The sequence below is a fragment of the Schistocerca gregaria genome, chromosome 8 (genome assembly GCF_023897955.1).
Source record: "Schistocerca gregaria isolate iqSchGreg1 chromosome 8, iqSchGreg1.2, whole genome shotgun sequence".
Classification (NCBI taxonomy): Eukaryota; Metazoa; Arthropoda; class Insecta; order Orthoptera; family Acrididae; genus Schistocerca; species Schistocerca gregaria.
In genome coordinates, this window is record NC_064927.1 from 61,390,066 (window position 1) to 61,413,353 (window position 23,288).

Genomic DNA, 23,288 nt, shown 5'->3' on the forward strand with positions numbered 1-23,288 from the left:
TAAAAAACACCCAATGATGTGATTACACAAGAGACTGACAGATACAGTGTTGCCAATTACAAGTCACTAGAGTGCTACATTGTCCTGAGAAAGAAATTTTTTTAACATTTTTTTTATTGTTCTACAATATATTTCTCTTAGGTTCAAATAAGATCCCTGTGTTAATTAACATTTTTCCTTGTTTCTTTTGCTGTTAGCGTATAGTTGTGTAAGTCAGTTAGGCAAAATCAATATATCCATCCTGGACTGTGTTCTACATGTCTGTGGATGTAATTAACCTTTTGTTTGTGAAATAATGAACAATGAATGTATACAATAAGAAGTAGCACGAGATTTTGTAAGTCTTTATATGTAACTAGTTGCAGCAGATTATAATTCAGAGTAAAATTAAAGGTTATCAATGTGAATAATAGTAGTCTCAAATGACATACATAGTCTTAACCTTTAATCAAAATGCAAGAGAACTCTGTATTGATTCTGAAATGTACCACAATATTAAATTTACTTCAGATTAATTATTCACTTCATTTACAAAAATAAGATTTCATTTACAACATACAATTTAGCTTAGGCACTCATATCACAATATTATCACATTCATGGACTCAAGAAATGAAGCCTATGAATGTCACAACATTTCTTCACCTTGGAATATTTTTAAATAAGCAGATCGCTGATCTGATGGAGACCCATACTGTAGGCTATGATTTATCTGAAACAGTCATGTCATAAATATTAAAAATATGGCTTACCTCTTAGACAGAGAACAAATAATAAATGTATAAATTACTACAATATAAATATGTAGAAAGGAACAAAATAGAAACGGAGATGTGAAAGGATGGTGTGCACAGATTTCCCTTTATATGCAAAAGGGGGCACAAAGTGGAAAATGGAATTTCTATGTTGGAAAAATTGCTGCATGCTTACTTTTATAGATAATATGAATTTGACGGACTATTATGTGATATTAAGGCCTTCAATAATTTCTTTCCATGCTAGCACAAAAGACAAAACAACATTCATCTGAACTCACAAAATTCGAAAAGAGATCCCTTCACGAATATGAAAGGTGGATTTCAATCTACTGTACTTCCTTTGGAGAGTTCATATTAAGATGAAGATAAATGGTTTTGAGAAAAACAAGTAGGAAAATATTTTTATTTTGGAGAGTATGCTAGTTGTAAACTTTTTGATCTTTTATTTACGAGATTTTCAAACGAGAAATACGAATTTTATTTGTTTCATGATGTGTTGATGTCCTGTGCATATGTAGACTTCCATGGTCATTGTCATCTTCAGTAAAATTGTGCCAGAGATGTGCCCACATAATCATGTTATGTATAGTTCAATGTTTTGACCATTTACAGTAGTGGCTAAAATGACAGTGCGGTCAACAACCTAGGAAAGTTTTATTGAAGGCAAACACAACTCAACTTAAAATACAAATTGCCAGAATGAAAATAGCATTCGAACAACAGCAGCAGCTGCAGATGGGAAATGGGCACGGAAAGGGATGGGGTCTACAGTACGCTACTAATAGATAAAAGCTGTTTCCAGAATGAATTTGCCACTTTCAAATGAAGAACACACAGTAAAGAAACTGCAAGGTGGTTATAACTATGCTTTCCCTACTTGAACCGGTGTAGAGGCAAACTATTTATCATACAGATACTTAACCTCACAGGAATAACATTCAGACTGTGCACTGCAGGATTTGTGTTGTTAATAGTGTAGGTGTCATGACTTGCTGGTAAGCAATGCTACTGGCACAGCGACATAGGGGGAACTCTGAACCCAAGGATCAAGGATACGCCACGTGAACGGCACACGTTACTGTGATCTCCTTCACCAACAGTAATCCCTGTTCTTGAGCAGAGTGTTGTTTTCGACCCAACTGTTTTTATGGATGATGGAACTCCTCCCCTCAGAGCTTGGGAGGTAACTGGACTACACTGTAACACATTTGGAGAAAACTAAATCACTTGCTGATCGTTCCAAACTGTGTGGCGATCAAGATCATCAGATTTGAACCTGTGTGATTTCTGGCTGGGGGATTACCTTAAGGACAGAGTTTATCATTGGGACATATTCTCAGTTTGAATATAATAAACTTTCTTGAAGTTAAGAAGCTTATGTCTATGAATCAGCAAGGTTTTAGAAAGCACTGCTCGTGCGAAATGCAGCTTGCCCTTTTCTCACGTAATATACTGAGAACTATGGACGAAGGACACCAGGTAGATTCCATATTTTTAGATTTCCGGAAAGCATTTGACATGGTGACCCATTGCAGGGTGTTCACAAAAGTACGAGCATACGGAATAATTTCTCATATACGTGAGTGGCTCGAAGACATCTTAAATAATAGAACCCAGTATGTTGTCCTTGATGGCGAGTGTTCATCAGAGTGTCCCAGGGAAGTGTGACAGGACCACTGTTGTCCTCTATATACAAATGATTTGGCGGACAGGAATGGGCAGCAATCTGCGGCTGTTTGCTGATGATGCCATGGTGTACGGTAAGGTGTCAAAGTTGAGTGATTGTAGGAAGATACAAGAGGACTTAGACAAAATTTCCAGTTGGTATGATGAATAGCAGATAGCCCTAAATGTGGGAAAATGTAAGTTAATGCAGGTGAGTAGGAAGAAGAAACGTGTAATGTTAGTATTGCTAGTGTCCTGCTTGACACTAGCCATGTTGTTTAAATATCTGAGCATAGCACTGTGAAGTGATATGAAGTGGAACACGCTTGTGGAAACTGTGGTAGGGAAGGTAAATGATTTGTTACTCATAAGTTCGAACAATGTGTAAGTATTAAAGAGATGCTTTGGGAACTTAAATGGGAATCCCTATAGGGAAGGTGACGTTCTTTTTGAGAAACACTATTGAGAAAATTTAGAGAACTGGCACTTTAAGCTGACTGCCGAACAATTCTACTGCTGCCAACATACATCGTGAGTAAGGACCAGTCGCCTTTCCCTCACTCTACTTGTGAGTGGAACAAGAGGGGAAATTACAAGTAGTGGTACACAGTGCCCTCCACCACGCACCTTATGGTGGCTTCCAGAGTAGCAATGTAGATGTAGATGTACATTAAAAGATTGAAGATAAGCATAATGAGAGAGGTAGCCAACATCACACCCGAGATATTTCGGGCAGCAGTAGAGCAGTCTCTAGTGTGGTTTCAGGCTGTCATGGATGCAGATGGTCATTACACTGAACAACATTTGTAACCTGAAACATAAATAGGGTACACAATTAACAAATGTTATATTCTCATGTGGAAATTAAAATGTTTCTTTCATTGGTGTATTCGTTGTTTGTCTTCTACATGTTCTTACAAATGTTTCCACAAAGTTTCATTGTCCTACAATTACTTGTTTTTTTGGGGGACCTCTGCAGTGGCGAAAGGTTAATTATAACCCCTCTTTATATATAAGTGCTTGTACCGGAACTGACTTTGAACTTGCACCCTTGTGCTACATGGACAATGCTCTCACAGGCTGGCCTATTCAAGTGCATTTCAGAGCCTTATTAAAAGCTCCAATCTGTCACGATGTCTCTTGGGCATGGTGCTTTCTTGCTTACTCTGCTGGAGCAGCACCTCTGAGAGGAAGGATACGATGCAGATTTTTAATTTGTCAAGAAAGTGTCTCAATCATTCATAAGCCAATGTGCTTCGAGTTGAAATGGCAATAACACAGGAACACAAGGCATATTATATTCTCCGTTCCAACAGGTGTAATTTAGTTATAAATGAGCATCACAATGTTCACTGGCATTGCTTTTCCTAAGGCATAAGGGGCACATTGCAGCATTGGCCACCAGGTTTGCCGGATCTAATGGTATGTGATTTATTTTTGTGCGCCTTTCTCAAAGACTGACTTGATGCACACCTTCAAACAACTTTCAGTAAAGTGTGACACAACACATCAATAGCAGGAACTCCAGACACGCTCACAAAAGTATGGGACAAGTTCGACTGTCACCTGGATATTCGTTGTAAGTCCAGTGGAGAGCACACTGAACCTGTGTGAAAGGTAAATGAAAACTCTGGTCCTGACTGTAATTGTCAAAAGTTCCCTGAGGTCATATCTGCATGCACATAAAACAGGTACCTTCAGAAAATTGGACAATTCTTTGAAATTAAAAATGTTGTCTAGTCTTATGTGCAATACCAAATTTTTATCTTCATTCTGTAGAAGACATAATCTTGTGAAATTTGATGGATTTTTAAAACACATTATATTTTAAATTTTTTTATGATCCTACCTGCTAAGGTCACAACAGTCTTCTCCCTGGTTAGAGGGTTAACTAAATCTTATTCAAATCCACAGTTACACAACTGGCAAAGAAAATACACTTGAGTATATTTTTAAACATCTATCAATAGGAAAAATCCTTTGGGACTGGGGGAAAAAAGCCATAAACACTTTACAAAAGACTGGGAAAGCGACAACAGCTGTACACTCACTGCTACGGAACATCCTGAAACTCAGTGGAAGCATGTAGCAGCAATATCGTAGAAACCGAGAACTCAGTGCAGAGGTCGGAGCAGAGGAGAACACCAAGTGTGGAATGTGGAAGTGGAGAAACTTCACGCTACCTGTCCCCTTGCAGGGCAAGCTGTTATATCAGACCGCACACCCAGAACGGTTATCGTAAGTGACATACTGCCAGTTATGACACCCAGTCACCTTCAGGAAGACACCGATACCTTACCACACGGTCGTAATGAGAGACTTCAGTGTGATACACTAACAATGCCAACATCACACAACTGGCAGGGGACATCACATTCCAGCCTGATCCAACCACCGGGGCTATAATTTGGGTCTCCTGGGCTCTGGGGCTTGAGGGTGACACGGCCATCACTGCTTCTTGCCATGCTGTGAACCAGTGTTATCGGCCTTTCTGTGACACAGTTTAAGCAGCCAGCATGAGCGCCTGCTCAGCAGCCGGGTGCCGATGCCATTTGGCCTGGTGGAATTGATGGCTATCCATTGTATACATTAATAATTAAGTAGCACTGCAGATCATCAATGCCATCATCAATTGTTGGACCTACTGCTTCACCAGCAGCAACTAGCAGTCCACCACCAGTGACCCTGTGCTTCATACAACTGGTGCCAGTACACTGCCGAGATTGAGGATGGAAGACGTCTGAGGTTCGGCGACAGGTGATCTTGTGCCCCATTGCCAATAATTGCCAAGTTTGAAGAATTCTTCTGGGATCTGTTTCATTATCACCTATTCTTTGTTACCTTGCATTGTTTTGGGTGTATATGCGAACTAGTGGTTAATAAGCATTATGGATACGGAAAGGGCAGCGAAGGAAGCTTCAGTGCAAAACCCAATACAGCACCAAACTGACCATAGCACACTTACAAATGGAGCAGAGTCAATTAAGGTAGGAGAAATGGGAAAGGCAACTTCCTACTTTACCTGTGGGAAGAATATATTGGTATTCTTGGATAAACTAACAGACGATGCTAGACTTTATTTGATATGCCATGAGCAATTATGAAAGGTTTAATCTTTTGACACACTCTGGATGGGCTAACTGATAGGTATAGGAGGAAGAATATGGCCAGGTATTACCATGAACAACTCAACGAATTATGTCAGAAAAAGTTTGCTGATCGCCTTTGTAAAATCAATGTTAATATGTATGAAACAAACAATGCTGTTCTATAAGAAATAAGGGGGAGAGCATCACATATACGATACACAAGTTGGGGTGGCCATCATTAAAACAAAGACTTTTTCGCTGTGGCAGGACCTTCTCGTAAAATTTCAATCACCAACTTTCGCCTCAGAGTGAGAAAATATTTTGTTGGCAACCACCTACATAAGGAGAAATGATCATCACAGTAAAATAAGAGAAATCAGAGCTCACACAGAAAGATTTAAGTCCTTATTTTTAACACAGTCTATTCGAGACTGGAACAGTAGATAAGTAGCTTAGAGGTAGTTTGATGAAAAGCCTGCAGGCACTTACTTGTGAATTGCTGACTAATCTTGAAGATGTTGATGCTGAAGCAGCATTCTTGAGGGGTTATATGTTGATATTTCCTGGAAGATATGTAAATGGAGTTGCCAAAAACATTGAATGAAATAGTGAAGACTGCAGCAGTATTTGCAGAAATAGATGAAACTGCGAGCAAAAGAAAGGAAGGTTGTATTTAACACGGACATTAAGTGTTTCAGGGTGGTCGCACATGTCATATGAAAGGAACTGTAGGACCCTGAATTCACAAGAGAATGGGATGAACCATGGACCTTGCCGTTGGTGGGGAGGGTTGCGAGCCTCAGTGATACTGATGGCCGTACCATAAGTGCAACCACAACGGAGGGGTATCTGTTGAGAGGCCAGAAAACCGTGTGGTTCCTGAAGAGGGGCAGCAGCCTTTTCAGTAGTTGCAGGGGCAACAGTCTGGATGATTGACTGATCTGGCCTTGTAACACTAACCAACACGGCCTTGCTGTGGTGGTACTGCAAACGGCTGAAAGGAAGAGGAAACTACAGCCATAATTTTTCCCAGAGGCATGCAGCTTTACTGTATGGATAAATGATGATGGTGTCCTCTTGGGTAAAATATTCCGGAGGTAAAATAGTCTCCCACACAGACCTCCAGGCGGGGACTACACAAGAGGACATCAATATCAGGAGAAAGAAAACTGGCATTTTACGCATCGGAGCGTGGAATGTCAGATTCCTCAATTGGGCAGGTAGGTTAGAAAATTTAAAAAGGGAAATGGATACGTTAAAGTTAGGTATAGTGGGAATTAGTGAAGTTCGGTGGCAGGAGGAACAAGACTTTTGGTCACGTGAATACAGGGTTATAAATACAAAATCAAATAGGGGTAATGCAGGAGTAAAAAAAAATAGGAGAACGGGTAAGCTACTACAAACATCATAGTGAACGCATTATTGTGGCCAAGATAGACATGAAGCCTATGCCTACTACAGTAGTACAAGTTTATATGCCAACTAGCTCTGCAGATGATGAAGAAATTGATGAAATGTATGATGAGATAAAAGAAATTATTCAGGCAGTGAAGGGAGACGAAAATTTAATAGTCATGGGTGACTGGAATTCGAGAGTAGGAACAGCAAGAGTAGGAAACATAGTAGGTGAATATGGATTGGGGGTAAGAAATGAAAGAGGAACTCGCCTGGTAGAATTTTGCTCAGAGCATAACTAAATGATAGCCAACACTTGGTTCAAGAATCATAAAAGGTTGTCTACATGGAAGAATCCTGGAGATACTAGAAGGTATCAGATAGGTTATATAATGGTAAGACAGAAATTTAGGAACCAGGTCTTAAATTGTTGAACATTTCCAGGGGCAGATGTGGACTCTGACCACAATCTATTGGTTATGAACTGTAGATTAAAACTGAAGAAACTGCAAAAAGGAGATGGGACCTGGATAAACTGACTAAACCGGAGGTTGTACAGAGTTTCAGGGAGAGCATAAGGGAACAATTGAGAGGCATGGGGGAAAGAAATACAGTAGAAGAAGAATGGGTAGCTCTGAGGGATGAAGTACTGAAGGCAGCAGATGATCAAGTAGGTAAAAAGACGAGGGCTAATAGAAATCCTTGGGTAACAGAAGAAATATTGAGTTTAATTGATGAAAGGAGAAAATATAAAAATGCAGTAAATGAAGCAGCCAAAAAGGAATACAAACGTCTCAAAAATGAGATCGACAGGAAGTGCAAAATGGCTAAGCAGGGATGGCTAGAGGAAAAATGTAATGATGTAGAGGCTTATCTCACTAGGGGTAAGATAGATACTGCCTACAGGAAAATTAAAGAGACCTTTGGAGAAAAGAGAACCACTTGCATGAATATCAGGAGCTCAGATGGAAACCCAGTTCTAAGCAAAGAAGGGAAAGCAGAAAGGTGGAAGGAGTATATAGAGGGTTTATACATTGGCGATGTACTTTAGGACAATATTATGGAAATGGAAGAGGATGTAGATGAAGATGAAATGGGAGATACAATACTGCGTGAAGAGTTTGACAGAGCACTGAAAGACCTGAGTCGAAACAAGGCCCCAGGAGTACACAACATTCCATTAGAACTACTGACAGCCTTGGGAGAGCCAGTCCTGACAAAACTCTACCATCTGGTGAGCAAGATGTATGAGACATGCGAAATACCCTCAGACTTCTAGAAGAATATAATAATTTCAATCCCAAAGAAAGCAGGTGTTGACAGATGTGAAAATTATCGAACTATCAGTTTCATAAGTCACAGCTGCAAAATACTAACGTGAATTCTTTACAGACGAATGGAAAAATTGGTAGAAGCCAACCTTGGGGAAGATCAGTTTGGATTCCATAGAAATGTTGGAACACATGAGGCAATACTGACCTTACGACTTATCTTAGAAGAAAGATTAAGGAAAGGCAAACCTACATTTCTAGCATTTGTAGATTTAGAGAAAGCTTTTGACAATGTTGACTGGAATACTCTCTTTCAAATTCTGATGGTGGCAGGGGTAAAATACACAGGGAGTGAAAGGCTATTTACAATTTGTACAGAAACCAGATGGCAGTTATGAGTCGAGGGGCATGAAAGGGAAGCAGTGGTTGGGAAGGGAGTGAGACAGGGTTGTAGCCTCTCCCCATGTTATTCAATCTGTATATTGAGCCAGCAGTAAAGGAAACAAAAGAAAAATTCAGAGTAGGTATAAAATCCAGGGAGAAGCAATAGAAACTTTTTGGTTCACCGATGACATTGTTATTCTGTCAGAGAGAGCAAAGGACTTGGAAGAGCAGATGAATGGAATGTACAGGGTCTTGAAAGGAAGATATAATATGAACATCAACAAAAGCAAAACGAGGATAATGGAATGTAGTCGAATTAAGTTGGGTGATGCTGAGGGAATTAGATTGAGAGATGAGACACTTAAAGTTTTGCTATTTGGGGAGCAAAATAACTGATGATGGTCGAAGTAGAGAGGATATAAAATGTAGACTGGCAATGGCAAAGAAAACGTTTCTGAAGAAGAAATATTTGTTAACATCGAGTATAGATTTAAGTGTCAGGAAGTTGTTTCTGAAAGTATTTGTATGGAGTGTAGCCATGTATGGAAGTGAAACACTGGACGATAAATAGTTTGGACAAGAAGAGAATAGAATCTTTCGAAATGTGGTGCTACAGAAGAATGCTGAAGATTAGATGGGTAATCACATAACTAATGAGGAGGTATTCAATAGAATTAGGGTGAAGAGGAGCTTGTGGCACAACTTGACGAGAAGAAGGGAAGGACATGTTATGAGGCATCAAGTGATCACAAATTTATCATTGGAGGGCAGTGTGGAGGGTAAAAATTGTAGAGGGAGTTCAAGAGATGAATACACTAAGCAAATTCAGAAGGATGTAGGTTGCAGTAAGTACTGGGAGATGAAGAAGCATGCACAGGATAGAGTAGTATGGAGTGCTGCATCAAACCAGTCTCAGGACTGAAGACAACAACTTGCAGTAAGTACTGGGAGATGAAGAAGCTTGCACAGGATAGAGTAGTATGGAATGCTGCATCAAATCAGTCTCAGGACTGAAGACAAAAACAATGGGATGCACCCTCGAAAGAGATAGCATAACCCACTGTTAAACAAAACAGAAGGAGCTGTGACCACTGAGCAATGCTCCCAGTAATGGTTAGAAAGGGGCACTCTGACTCAGTGCGTAAGTAATAAGTTAGGTAAAGTTCTGTTGGATAGAGCATCTCAGGTGTCTTTTGCACATATGGGTACTTGGATAATTTGTATTAAGTCCACCACACTGGGCTTTATGCAATGTAGGTGGTTAGATGGCGATCATGTGGATTCTCTCATGTCAATGGTATGAAGTTTCTGAGTGGGGTTGTAACTTCCAGATGGATGTTGATGTTCTTCCTAGGGTCTCCAGTGGCTACGACGTCATACTCAGGTTGGATTTCCTAGCTGCACATCATGCAAAAGTGGGCTCAGAAGCTGCATAAACTGTGTACAAGTTCCCTTAGAGTCAATTTGTGGTATGACTAGACGTCGATCTGGACTGATGTGGAAGCTCATATGCCACTAAATTCATTGCACACTGTTGATCCATTGTCAGAAAATGAGGAAATGGATAAAATTTAAGTTTTGCACGATGTAGCTTGTCCTACATTCGAGAAATTAAAATACGTAAAGTAGTACCAATAAGTACTGATAATTTCAGCCCTGAGGCCACAAAACTTCCATACTTAGGAATAGTGGATGAGGATGAATTGGAAAGGGAATTCACACCCTACTGTGCAGCACCAGTCACTCTGTCAATTGAATGCACTGCAGAGAAAAATAGCACATTTACACGAAAAGAGAGGGAGAGCATGGAAAAGCTGTTACAGGAATACGTAGATATATTTAACTCTTCTGGACCTTCGCCTGCCACACCAATCAGCCAGCACCATATTATACGAGGGAACAAAGGGCATATCTATAGGAAACCATACTAGGTTCCACATGATGTAGCCTGTTATGACATACCATATTTACCCGAATCTAAGCCGCACCTGAGAAATGAGACTCGAAATCAAGGGGGGAAAAAAAAAATCTCAAATCTAGGTGCTACAGTCCGGAACCGCGTGACCGCTACGGTCGCAGGTTCGAATCCTGCCTCGGGCATGGATGTGTGTGATGTCCTTAGGTTAGTTAGGTTTAAGTGGTTCTAACTTATAGGGGACTTATGACCTCAGCAGTTGAGTCCCATAGTGCTCAGAGCCATTTGAACCATTTGAATAATACGAATATAAACATGGCATGATATGTATATTCTTCCGCGTTTGCTGTTGTCTCACTCTAGTTTTGTGGCTTATTAGGCAGACAGGATTTAAATGAGATAGCAGCAAACATGAAACAATACATGGCTAAATGTTTATATTCATATTTTTCTTATGGTGACAGGAATACTGCATGTGATTCACAATTTATGGAAGTTTCTATTAGCAACCATCTCTTCTCACAGATAGGAAAAAATTCAGAAGGTAGAGTTGGCCATAATGACAAAGATCCCAAACAGTCTTGCCAGTCGGGTTTTCGTAGCTACTACATTTGAAGATGAACAATACGGCATTTGTATTTACTTTGTTGGATAATGTATGAAAATGCAGTGGTCGAAACTTGGGGTGTAAAAAAAAGCTCGTCTTCCACCTTTTTTTTTTTTAATTTATTTACTGACGCACAGGTTTTGGCGCCAGTATTTATCTTTGTGCCTACAAAGCATGCTTGTGTAGCGCTACATATATTCGACGGCAGAAATAAGTTATGGCGGCACCCACCAACATTTTTCAGCACTTCTGCTTGCTTTGCACTCAATTCTAAGCCGCAGGCAATTTTTTGGATTATAAAAACCGGAAAAAAAGTGCGGCTTAGATTCGAGTAAATACGGTAATTCATTAATCAACAGCTGAGAGATGGCATCATAGAACCTAGTATTATTCAGTGACTGGCATCTGTGGTCATTGTACCAAAAAAGTCACCAGATTGTAGGAAAGGATATAGATTCTGTTGCGACTACCATTTCTCGAATGAGAAAACAACTTCAGATATGTATCCTATGTCTGACATAAATGATACCCTAGATTATCAAACAAGGGAAAATCCAGGATTTACATACCCTAGATTATCTGGGACAACGTCAGTACTTCACAACTATGGGCCAGTAACATGCGAATGTGCACAGCCTGAGTAGTCACAAAATTCGCTCTGTGGAATGAGGTGGTGTTGATACTGACATTTAGAGGCAAGCACAGAGTCATGGCTCAGACTATCGCTGATTTTCAAGGTGGCCACAGTCTGGATATCATCAATTAGAGGTGGCACCTGAAGATTGTCCAAAAACTGCCCCCCCCCCCCCCCCAACTATCTGGACTTTATTAGAATCAGTGCATGCCTTTCAGACTAAAGAATGTGCCAGAGACTTTTCAGAGGCTTTTGGATGGAGTACTGCAAGGTTTAAAGCCAAAATAATGTCTCATATATTTGGATGATGTAACTGTATTTGCTAAAGACATTACAGAACATCTTTCATACTTGGAGAAGTTTTTGATTGATTATGTTCAGCAAGACTGACAGTTTAGAGAAATGCAATTTCATTTGGTCTGAAATTCATTATTTAGTGCGCATCACTTGACACAATGGCGTTTGCACTGAAGGTTGTCTGGTGGAAGCTATGAAAAATTTTCCAACCCCTACTTCACTTAAAGAATTAGTCGTATCTCCACTCGGTGAACGCCAACCCAAAATTCGTTCTGCACTTAACTGAAGCTGCAAGACTACTAACACAATTATTACAAAAGGAGGTTAAATTTCAATGGTCTGAAAACTGTGAAGTGGCTTTTCAAAACTTAAAAGACTTATTCACTTCAAGTCTGGTTCTTGTTTTCCCCAATTTTCCAAAAAAGTTCACATTATCCTGTGATTCAAGCAATTTTGCTCCTGGCTGCATTCTGAGAAGAGGAAATTGACGGTCACGAGCATTCCACAGCGTACACATCTAGGCAATTAAATTCAGCTGAGAAAAACTATTCAACAATGGAGAAGGAAATGCTCACACTCACAATCGGTATAAAATATTTCAGATGCTACTTGTGTGGCAGACATTTCAAGATGGTTATAGGTCACTGATTGTACAGCACTTCAATGGCTACAAGGTGGGCTTTACATCTCAGCAAATTTTATTATGAAATGATACATCATCCGGGCTCATAACGCAAAAATTCGAACTTGCTCACTCACAAAATTTGTGTTGTGAATGCGCAGTTGTTGATGTTGACATTTGGAGGCAAACACAGTCATGACCCAGATTGTCAACGATCCACAAGACAGCTTCAGTTAGGCACAGAAAACAGTCTCCTTTACATGCAAACAAGATGTGGGTTAAGTGGTAGTATCAGCTGAGTTGTTAATTGAAGTACTGATGTGTGACCATGACTCAAGTCTGTCCAGTCACTTGGGACGTAGGGCAATTTAACGAAAAGTAGCGCAGGCCTACTGATGTGATGCAGAAACAAGATACTAAGTGTCATGTCAAGAACTGCATTCCATACACCCAAAGAGCAGATCAAAGCCACTGAAAGATTGCATTATGACTACCTGAAGGTGAAATACCTTTTCAAATGCTTGGGACTGATGTGTGCAAGCCACCTGCCTGGACATCATTGGGAAACAGGAATGCGCTCAAATTATCAATCATTTGTCATGTTGTATAACTACAATATCCGCGCCTAATCAACAGGCAGAAACCATGCCTCATACATTAGCGAATCAATGGTCGTTGAAGTATGGCACACTTGAAACAACAATAACTGATGAAGGGACAAATTAAATCACCGATCTAATGAAACATTTGTGTCATTTACTTCATATTAAGAAGTCACAGACCAGTGCATTGCACCAACAGGAGAATGACGGCACTGAGAAGTTTCACAGAACTGTAAGTAAAATGTTAAGTTATTATGTTAATTCATAGCACACTGTCCACTTACTTTTGTAATGGGGGTGAACGATTCAGAAGTCCATCTGAGCATCGGGCTATCCCCTTACAATGTTATTTTTGGTCGAAAGATGTTTTCTCCCATTGACTTTATCAAGCTGCCCCAATGGAGCATGTTTCGCAAGTAAAAGATTTTTTAAAACGTATTCAAATGTTTTGGTGATAGGTACGCAAATGAACACAAAAACTTTAGAGCAGTAGGAGAGGGCTCATAACAAAAAAGTAGTATTACCAAAATATCAATGGGTCATATTAACCAACCTTTATGTATCTAAAGGGAAGATAACGAAATCTGTGTTGTGTTATCAGAGGCCATTAAATTTTTTGGTTATCGAGATGCTGTTACCAGTAGATGTAAAGCTACAGCTTCTAAATCATATCAAGACTGTTCACATCAGTAGTGTCCACCCTTTTTGAGGTGTTATAGATCCACTATCTCTTCCATTGGCGACTTCCACCGAAGGGAAAGGGGGAGTATCTAAGATTAGAAGAAGAAAAAACAGTTCTCTAACCTGATGCATCACTGAGAGCTGGACACAGTATGCTAACACTTTCCTTTCCCTTACGGAATGGAATGGTCTGACCCTGGAGGAAGGTAAGGCAGTTCCAGCACCAAGTATCGAGCTAGGGATGGCGAGGAAAAGGAGTATATGATGTTCACACTAATGAGGCTGCTGAGCTAGTGCAGGGATGACAGAAGCACCTGAGGTACATCCTATGATTGGAGGAGTCTTATTTATACGACATGAGACATAATCATGTCTGACCATCAGAGAAAATTAAAACTAGATATCAATATGTAGGCAGTAAAAACCAAAATCAGGTGGCTGGAGAGTACCTTTGATAAGCTACAAGCTATCATAGGCTACAAGACAAGAGTTTGGAGACGACCATGGAGAGTACTAATAACTACAATCAGCTTTTAGTCAACTACACAGTCAGCTTCGCCAGACCACAGAGGTAGTCCCATAGGTACAACAAAGGAGGTGTTAGATAGAGGCAGGTGGTAGCATAGTAACAACTGTCTTTGGTACAGCCAATTCAGAGCACACAGAAAAGATCAACAACACCTCATGACAGCTGCAAGCTGATGAAGATGCTAACCAGAATGAAACAGACTTGCATATCACCTGGCTCGCCAGCCTAAAGAATGAAGTGGTAAATAACACCAGACAACTGGAATCCTTAGCAACAACACCGCTGAGCCATGTACAATCTGCAGCAGATGCCACAAACCACAACTTAGGTATATTGAGGGACCACCAAGACAATGTAGATACACAATTAGCAATTGCCAGGCTGCTCTGCACTCTCTCAGATAGTATCATCGAGACTCGCATAGAAATTACTGCACAGCAAGAAGCGCTGCTACACACAGCTCGGGGAAATGTAACACCCATACTACGAGGGTTGACTGAAAAGTAATGCCTCCACCTTCGTAACTCTTCAACAGTTGGCAGCATTGGTATGCGGCAGTTACTAGCTTGTTCCATAGCCTCTTCTCTGCAGCTCCAGTTGGCAAGAAGCCTTAGCATTGAATGATTGTGTTGTTACAGTGTAAAGTACGATACCTTGCGCAGATAGTCGGTCAATGCTATTTAAGCAATGTGCAGTCACTGAATTCTTGACAGCAGAATGTTACCCCAAAGGAGATTCATCGGAGAATGAAAGCAGTTTTATGGTGATTGTGTGATGTGAGTACTGTGCATCATTGGGTGGATAAGTTTATAAAGATAATGAGGTGGGAACATCTGACCTGAATGACAAACAAAGAGTTGGACGTCCTGTGACAGCAACCACCAAGTTTCACAACCAAAAGTCGACAGATTGATTCAGGAAGATAGTCATGTCACTCAGAGAGAAATTGCAAGCACAATGGGCATTTCACAAGACCGTGTGCGTCACATTATTGCTTTGCTTGGCTATCGGAGGTTCTGTGCACGATGGGTAACCCAGATGCTGACTCCTGAAATGAAAGCGTATAGACTTGAAATTTGCCATGAACTACTCTTGCTGTATGAGAATGAAGGTGATGCCTTTCTCCATTCAATTGTGACAGGAGACGAAACGTGGCTACACTATTATGACCCGGAGAGGAAGCGTCAATCTATGGAATATCAAAACAAAGACTAGCCCCAGAAAAAGAAATTCAAGACGCAGCCCTCCGCTGTAAAAATCATGGCCACAGTGTTCTGGGACGCAGATGGTGTTATCTATGTTGATTTCCTTGATTGTGGAACAACAATAAATTCATAGTGTTACATCACAACGCTGCAAACTGTGAAATGACGGCTAACAAGGATCCAAAAGGAAAAGGGAAATATTTTTCTGTAACACGACAGTGCCAAACCACACACTTCACATGCCATCACAGGAGAACTTCAAAGATTGAATCTCCCCACTATACGGCATCCTCCATACACCCCAGATTTAGCACCGTCTGACTTCCATCTGTTCCTGACAATGAGAGACCATCTCCGGGGACATTATTATGCTTCTGATGAAGATATTGAGAGAACTGTGAGACTGGGGTTGCGGAAACAGAGTGTTGACTTCTTCCGTGACGGCTCAAGAAAACTCATTCGTCGTTGACAGAAATGTATCGAATCGGCTGGTGATTATGTGGAAAAGTGAATATTGGTAATTAAAGGTCACATTCTAAGGATTATTTCTGCATTTGATTAATTAAAATATTCCCATCCAAACCCAATTAATGAAGGTGGAGGCATTACTTTTCATTCAACCCTCGTAGTACCACATGAGCAGTTCCTAGCAGGGTTACGAACTCTTCTATAACATAGAAACCAAGGTCAGCATAATAGAAGGTGCATACTTACAAAGGCGGTGTATGTGGTCAAATGGTTGAAATGTGCTGTTCTCAGCAATTTTGTTTCCAACATTTTATTAAGTGGCAGTCCCAGGCGTAGAGCCATTTAAAGGCAACGATGTGCTCCAAAAAGGATGCCACTTAAGGCATTGGAGAGTTCACCTGCAATCTCTAATAGCCTTGGGAATGTCTATGGTCCGCCTAGGTACTGTCATCCAACAGAGGAATCTTGAAAAATAGGGAACTGCTAAGTCAGCTGTCAACAGAATGACTGCTGTTGCATTCTGGACAGCTGTGTCAGTACCTCCGTCTAGTGGGGAGCTAAGAATGACAATGGAGGTGACAGCATCCCAGTCGGCATTGCTGAGAGCCTGTCTGGGCAGGCACCCGGGGGAGTGACGCTAAGGGACAGGAAGATCGGGAATGATCACTACCATACATCTACATCTACATGGATACTCTGCAAATCACATTTAAGTGCCTGGCAGAGGGTTCATTGCACCACCTTCACAATTCTCTATTATTCCAATCTCGTATAGTGCGGAAAGAACGAACACCTATATCTTTCTGTACAAGATCTGATTTCCTTATTTTTATCGTAATGATAGTTTCTCTCTCTGTAGGTCGGTGTCAACAAATGCCTTTCTTTTAATGACATCCAGCCCAAAATCCTGTACAATTTCTGTGGCACTCTCTCCCATATTTCGCGATAATACAAAACATGCTGCTCTTCTTTGAACTTTTTCGATGTACTCTGTCAGTCCTATCTGGTAAGGATCCCACACTGTGCAGCAGTGTTATAAAAGAGGACGGACAAGTGTAATGTAAGCAGTCTCCTTAGTAGGTCTGTTACATTTTCTAAGTGTCCTGCCAATAAAACACAGTCTCTGGTTAGCCTTCCCCACAACATTTTCTATGTGTTCCTTCCAATTTATGTTGTTCGTAATTGTAATACCTAAGTATTTAGTTGAATTTACAGCTTTTAGATGGGACTGATTTATCGTGTAACCAAAGATTAATGAATTCCTTTTAGCACTCACGTGGATGACCTCACACTTATCATTATTTAGGGTCAACTGCCAAGTTTTGCACCATTCAGATACCTTTTCTAAATCATTTTGTAATTTGTTTTGATCTTCTGATGACTTTATTAGTCGATAAACGGCAGCATCATATGCAAACAACCAAAGACGGCTGCTCAAATTGTCTCCCAAATTGTTTCCATAAATAAGGAACAGAAAAGGGCCTATAATACTACCTTGCAGAATGCCAGAAATCACTTCTGTTTTACTCTATGACTTTCCGTCAATTACTATGAACTGTGACCTCTCTGACAGGAAATCACAAATCCAGTCACATAACTGAGACGATATTCCATAAACATGCAATATCACTACAAGCTGCTTGTGTGGCACATTGTCAAAAGCCTTCCGGAAATCAAGAAATACGGAATCGATCTGAAATCCCTTGCCAATAGCACTCAACACTTCATGTGAATAAAGAGCTAGTTGCGTTTCACAGGAACGATGTTTTCTAAACCCATGTTGACTGTGTGTTAATAGGCAGTTTTCTTTGAGGTTTGAACACAATATATGTTCTAAAATCCTGCTGCATAGCGACATTAACAATATGGGCCTGTAATTTAGTGGATTACTCCTACTATCTTTCTTGAACACTGGTATGACCTGTGCAACTTTTCGGTCTTTGGGTACGGATCTTTCGTTGAGCGAACAGTTGTATATGACTGTTAAGTCTGCCGCTAATGCGTCAGCATACTCCAAAAGGAACCTAACTGATATACAGTCTGGACCAGAACACTTGCTTTTATTAAGTGATTTAAGTTGCTTCACTACTCCGAGGATATTTACTTCTACGTTACTCATGTTAGCAGCTGTTCTAGATTCGAATTCTCTTGTATTTAGTTCGTCTTCTTTTGTGAAGGCATTTTGGTAGGCGATGTTTAGTAACTCTGCTTTGGCAGCACTGTCTTCGATAGTATCTCCATTGCTATGGCGCAGAGAAGGTACTGATTGTTTCTTGCTGGTAACATACTTCACATACAACCAGAATCTCTTTGGATTTTCTGCCAGGTTTCGAGACAAAGTTTCGTTGTGAAAACTGTTGTAAGCATTTCGCATTGAAGTCCACGTTAAATTTCGAGCTTCTGTAAAACATCGGCAATCTTGGGGATTTTGTGTCTGTTTAAATTTGGCATGTTTGTTTCATTGTTTCTGCAACAGTGTTCACTAACCAGTTTTGTGTACCAAGGAGGATAAGCTCCGTTGTTTGTTAATTGATTTGGTATAAATCTCTCAATTGCTGCCGATACTATTTCTTTGAATTCAAGCCACATCTGGTCTACACATATATTATTAATTTGGAATGAGTGGAGATTGTCTCTCAGGAAGGCGTCAAGTAAATTTTTATCTGCTTTTTTGAATAGGTATATTTTACACTTATATTTGGAATCATTGTGGACTCCACAATGGATGTATTTGAGAAAACCAGGGCTACAAACAGAAAGATCAATGGCTAAGTAAATTCCTTGTGCCACAATGAAGTGTATGGGAGCGCCAGTATTTAATAAAATAAGGATGAGAGTTGCCAGCAAGTTTTCTGCAACCAGATAGTGGCTGAAGGAGCTACAGTTTGCTGGTCGTATGGCTTTGAGATCTTTTTCAGTTCCTGAAACTATTTTGGAGATGCCCTCCCATTCATCTAAATCATCTAAGGAGAAGAAAGATAAAAAGAAGTCTTCCAAGATGAAGGAGATTCCAGTGGCCCCCATGCCACCAGATCCCATATGTTCTGCTTATATGGCTGAGGCTGCCTCGGCTCACGCTGCAATCCCAATGGCACCTGAGGCTCCAGATCACACTACACAATGTATCTCAGAACTTACATGGGTTGATACCATAACTGTGGTGTCACAGCCAGACACCACACTTGCTAGGTGGTAGCCTTTAAATCGGCCGCGGTCTGGTAGTATACGTCGGACCCGCGTGTCGCCACTATCAGTGATTGTAGACCGAGCGCCGCCACACGGCAGGTCTAGAGAGACTTCCTAGCACTCGCACCAGTTGTACAGCCGACTTTGCTAGCGATGATTCACTGACAAATTACGCTCTGATTTGCCGAGACGATAGTTAGCATAGCCTTCAGCTACATTATTTGCTACGACCTAGCAAGGCGCCAGTATCCGTACTATTGATATTGTGAATCATGTAACATAAAGAGCGACGTTCGTCATGAATGGATTAAAGTTAAGGATTCCACCAGCTACATCCATTTTTCTCAATTCTAATTCCCTTGTCATGTTCCAGACCTCATGCCAGCCTGCGTGAGCTAAAACACGTGCAGTTCGGCCTCCTTTAGCAATACGGTTAGATCTCCTGCCAACCAAAACATTGGCGCCGAGGCAAAACCGTGTTCTTATCTAAATTGCCCTGATTTACTTGTGTAATGGCTTCGCCACAATCTCCAGATGTACTGTCCGAATTTTTCGTTTACAGAATCAGCAGACGCGCCTGCTGCCCTTGGACAGCTCGTCCAGGGTCAACGTGCAATGCAAAACGATGCGACAGCAGCCGCTTCACCGCTAACGCAGCCACAACACGCTGTTGCACCAACTTTTCGCCGTTTTGATGCTGCACTGGAAAGCTGGACGGAGTGGTCACGCCAATTTGGATTCCATCTTGCCGCCTACAGAATTCAAGGTAATGAGCGGCAGCCTTTTCTCATTTCCTCCGTCGGGGTACAAACGTACCATGTGATAGTCAAATTATTTCCCCGACGCGACATAGCAACACTGTCCTACGAAGAAATTTTGTCTGCATTAGATGCATATTCCAAGGAATCAGTCAATGTAGTTGCGAAACGGTATACCTTCTTCCGTACAAAACGTACGGCAGGTCAGACTAATTGGGAGTGGGTTGCAACCTTGCAGGGCCTTACTAGGGATTGTGCTTTTGAGTGTCAATGAGGACTCCCTTATTCAGATACTACGGTACGTGATGCAATTGCACATAACGTTTCTGATGTTCGTATAAGGGAACAGATTTTGAAACTAGTAAGTCCCTCCCTTCACCAAGTGATGGACATATTGGATCGGCAGGACACACTTGACTTTGCTCAGGAATCATTTGAAACTTCGCCAGCAGGGTGTCAGGTTAACTGGCCCGCCGGGCGAGCTGCACGGAACAGTAAACAGTCCTTGCGCCCGGCCGCGCCACTGCCGCCAGGCTCTCAGCCACATGTACCGCGACGGCAAGCTAATGTAGTGATCAAATCATGCCCGCGGTGTGCTACTAAACATTCGCATGAGAATTGCCCGTCACGCCAAGCTATTTGCTTTTATTGTAATAAAAAAGGACATGTTCAGAGTGTTTGCCAGAAAAAGCACAGATCGGAAGCTCAAAACTGTTCCAGGCCCTTTGCTTCACGCCGGAATCGGATTCAAACCAAGGATATTCAGGCTCGCGAAACTTCGCCCATGGAAATTCATGTAGTTCATTCCACTTTGCGCACTGCCACTCTCTCTAACAGTGACTGTGTTCGTCCCAAAAATAGTGTGCGTCGACATCGCCGGAACTCCTGTCACGTCGCAAGTGATTATGTACCAGTGTCAGTTCACGTTGCATGAGACAGTCGCTCATGTCGTCAGCAGGACAAGAAACTTTTTGTAGACTTGGACATTAACAGCAAAGTGATACCATTCCAGCTCAATACCGGAGCTGCAGTTTCACTGATCAATCAACACACTTACAAACTGCTGGGCACACCTCCGTTGTGCGCCGCAAATGTTAAATTACGTAGCTATTTAGGACAAACGATCCCTGTGTTAGGACAGTGCAGCGTTCTTGCAACATACAAAAGACAAACAAAACTTGTGTCATTTTACGTCCTTCGTTCTTCTACTGCAGTGAATTTGTTTGGTTTCAATTTATTTCAGTTGTTTAACTTGTCTATAGTAAATAAGGTCCGATCAGTGAACCAGACTGTGCCATCAGACAGTGTTTCTCGTCTATGTGAAGAATTTGCAGACATTTTTGCACCAGGCCTCGGTTGCGCTAAGAACTATAAAGCACATTTGGAACTGAAAGTAAACGCGCAACCGAAATATTTCAGAGCGCACAATGTTCCCCACGCATTGCGTGATGAGGTCGCAAAAACTCGATTTGGAATCACAAGGTGTAATTGAACGTGTGCAGGCTTCTCTCTGGGAATCACCATTAGTAATTTTGCCGAAACCTTCCAGAAAGTTGAGACTTTGTGTGGACTTGATGGCAACAGTGAATGCACAACTAGTGATTGCACCTTTTACTTTACCCCGCCCGGAAGATCTTTTCGACAAACTGTGCCCGGGTAAATATTTTTCGAAGTTGGACCTAGCAGATGCGTACTTGCAAATACCGGTGGACGAAGAATCCCAGCGCGTTTTGGTGGTTAACACGCATCTTGGTTTGTATCGATTCAAACGACTGCCATTCGGGTGTGCATTCGCCCCTGCATTGTTTCAGCAATATCTACAAACTGTTTGTGCATCGGTCCCTACTGCAGCAAATTATCTGGACGATATTGTGATCTCCGGAAAGACGGAAGAAGAACATTTGGGCAATCTCCGAACATTATTTCAGGTCTTGCGACAAAATGGTCTTTGCTTGCGGAAGGACAAATGTGTGTTTTTTGAGCGGTTAAGTATTCCACCAGCTACATCTGTTTTTCTCAATTCTAATTCCCTTACCATGTTCCAGACCTCACGCCAGCCTGCGTGAGCTAAAACGCGTGCATTTCGGCCTCCTTTAGCAATATGGTTGGCTCTCCTGCCAACCACAACAATAACCACTCAATTTGTGGCAGCAGGTGACCATAGAGCACAAACTGACTCCTTGGTCCCTTCACATCTTCACAGTATACCGACTGCATACTTCTCCAATGGAATTGCAGTGGCTTTTCCCGCCACCTGGCTGAGCTACAACATCTCTTAAGCTGTTCCTCTGCTTTCTGCAGTCCCCTTCAGGGAACAATGGGTAAGGGTTTTTTTGGATTTTACTATCCGTAATGTTTATCTCCCTCCCGAAGGTGGAGTGTCTCAGAACATATTGTCTGCATTGGTTGCCCCTCCCCCTCCTTTCCTAATTTTGGGTGATTTCAATGGCCATAGTCTTCTGTGGGTCAGAACCGTGATCCACTGTTGTCGCAGACGAGGGGAGGAGCACAAGGAACATTCACCTGCAACAGTCATCCACAGTCCTTACAGACTGGGCTGGTATCGCAGCATGAAAACATGTGCCCAAATTTCATACATTGCACAGCACGAGGGGTGAGAGGGGGTGGAGGGAGGAGGAAGGAAATGTTTGGTTTCTCATCACATTGGAACATTATCACCTTGACCTTTCCCAGCAACAAATCGCCTTCAAAGGCCACGATGAAGGCCTCAGAAGCGATCCTATCCTCCTTTTGCCCCCTACAAACACGATGGTCAAAGTGTACACCCCATTACTCCAAGTTAGCATGTAGCTCATCATCAGACTGCAAGAAGAGGTCACGATGGAAAATGATGTCTTGAATCATATTTAGACTACTGGAGGAAGTGATAGTCACTGGAATGTCACCCAATTTGTCACAAGCGAGCAATGCTCATGATTGGGCAAGGGATGCGACTTTAATAAAAATTGAGCCGCTCTTCAGTTTGGGTATGGCTGTAATTTCCACCAACTTTTCCTCTATATTCACTACAAAGAACAGAGGCCTTGTGAGGGGAGGGGCAATCCTCATCTGTCCTTGTACAAACCAGGTACTGGTGGGGATATTTCTCTGTTTGTCGCTTGGACCTATGGTTGTCTTCCAGCATAGCCAGGGAAGGAAACATTCTGGGGTCATTTCTCTCTGTGTTGAATGACTTCTTTCCTTCTGAAGAGACTGCTGGCC

The 23,288-nt window shown here is 41.5% G+C and overlaps 1 protein-coding gene across 2 annotated transcripts in view; it reads right to left on the reverse strand.

Moving 5' to 3' along the window:
- Positions 1-423: 423 nt before the first annotated feature.
- Positions 424-23,288, reverse strand: part of LOC126284003 (fas-associated death domain protein) — a 47,338-nt gene continuing 24,473 nt past the window's right edge. The window contains exons 5-6 of one of the 2 annotated variants that reach the window (XR_007551423.1): positions 3,051-3,234; positions 424-712 (exon numbers count right to left, since the gene is read on the reverse strand). The gene's annotated coding sequence lies outside the window, so the exon portion shown is untranslated. The remainder of the gene's footprint in view (positions 713-3,050; positions 3,235-23,288) is intronic. The other variant, XM_049982545.1, reaches the window with a different exon arrangement.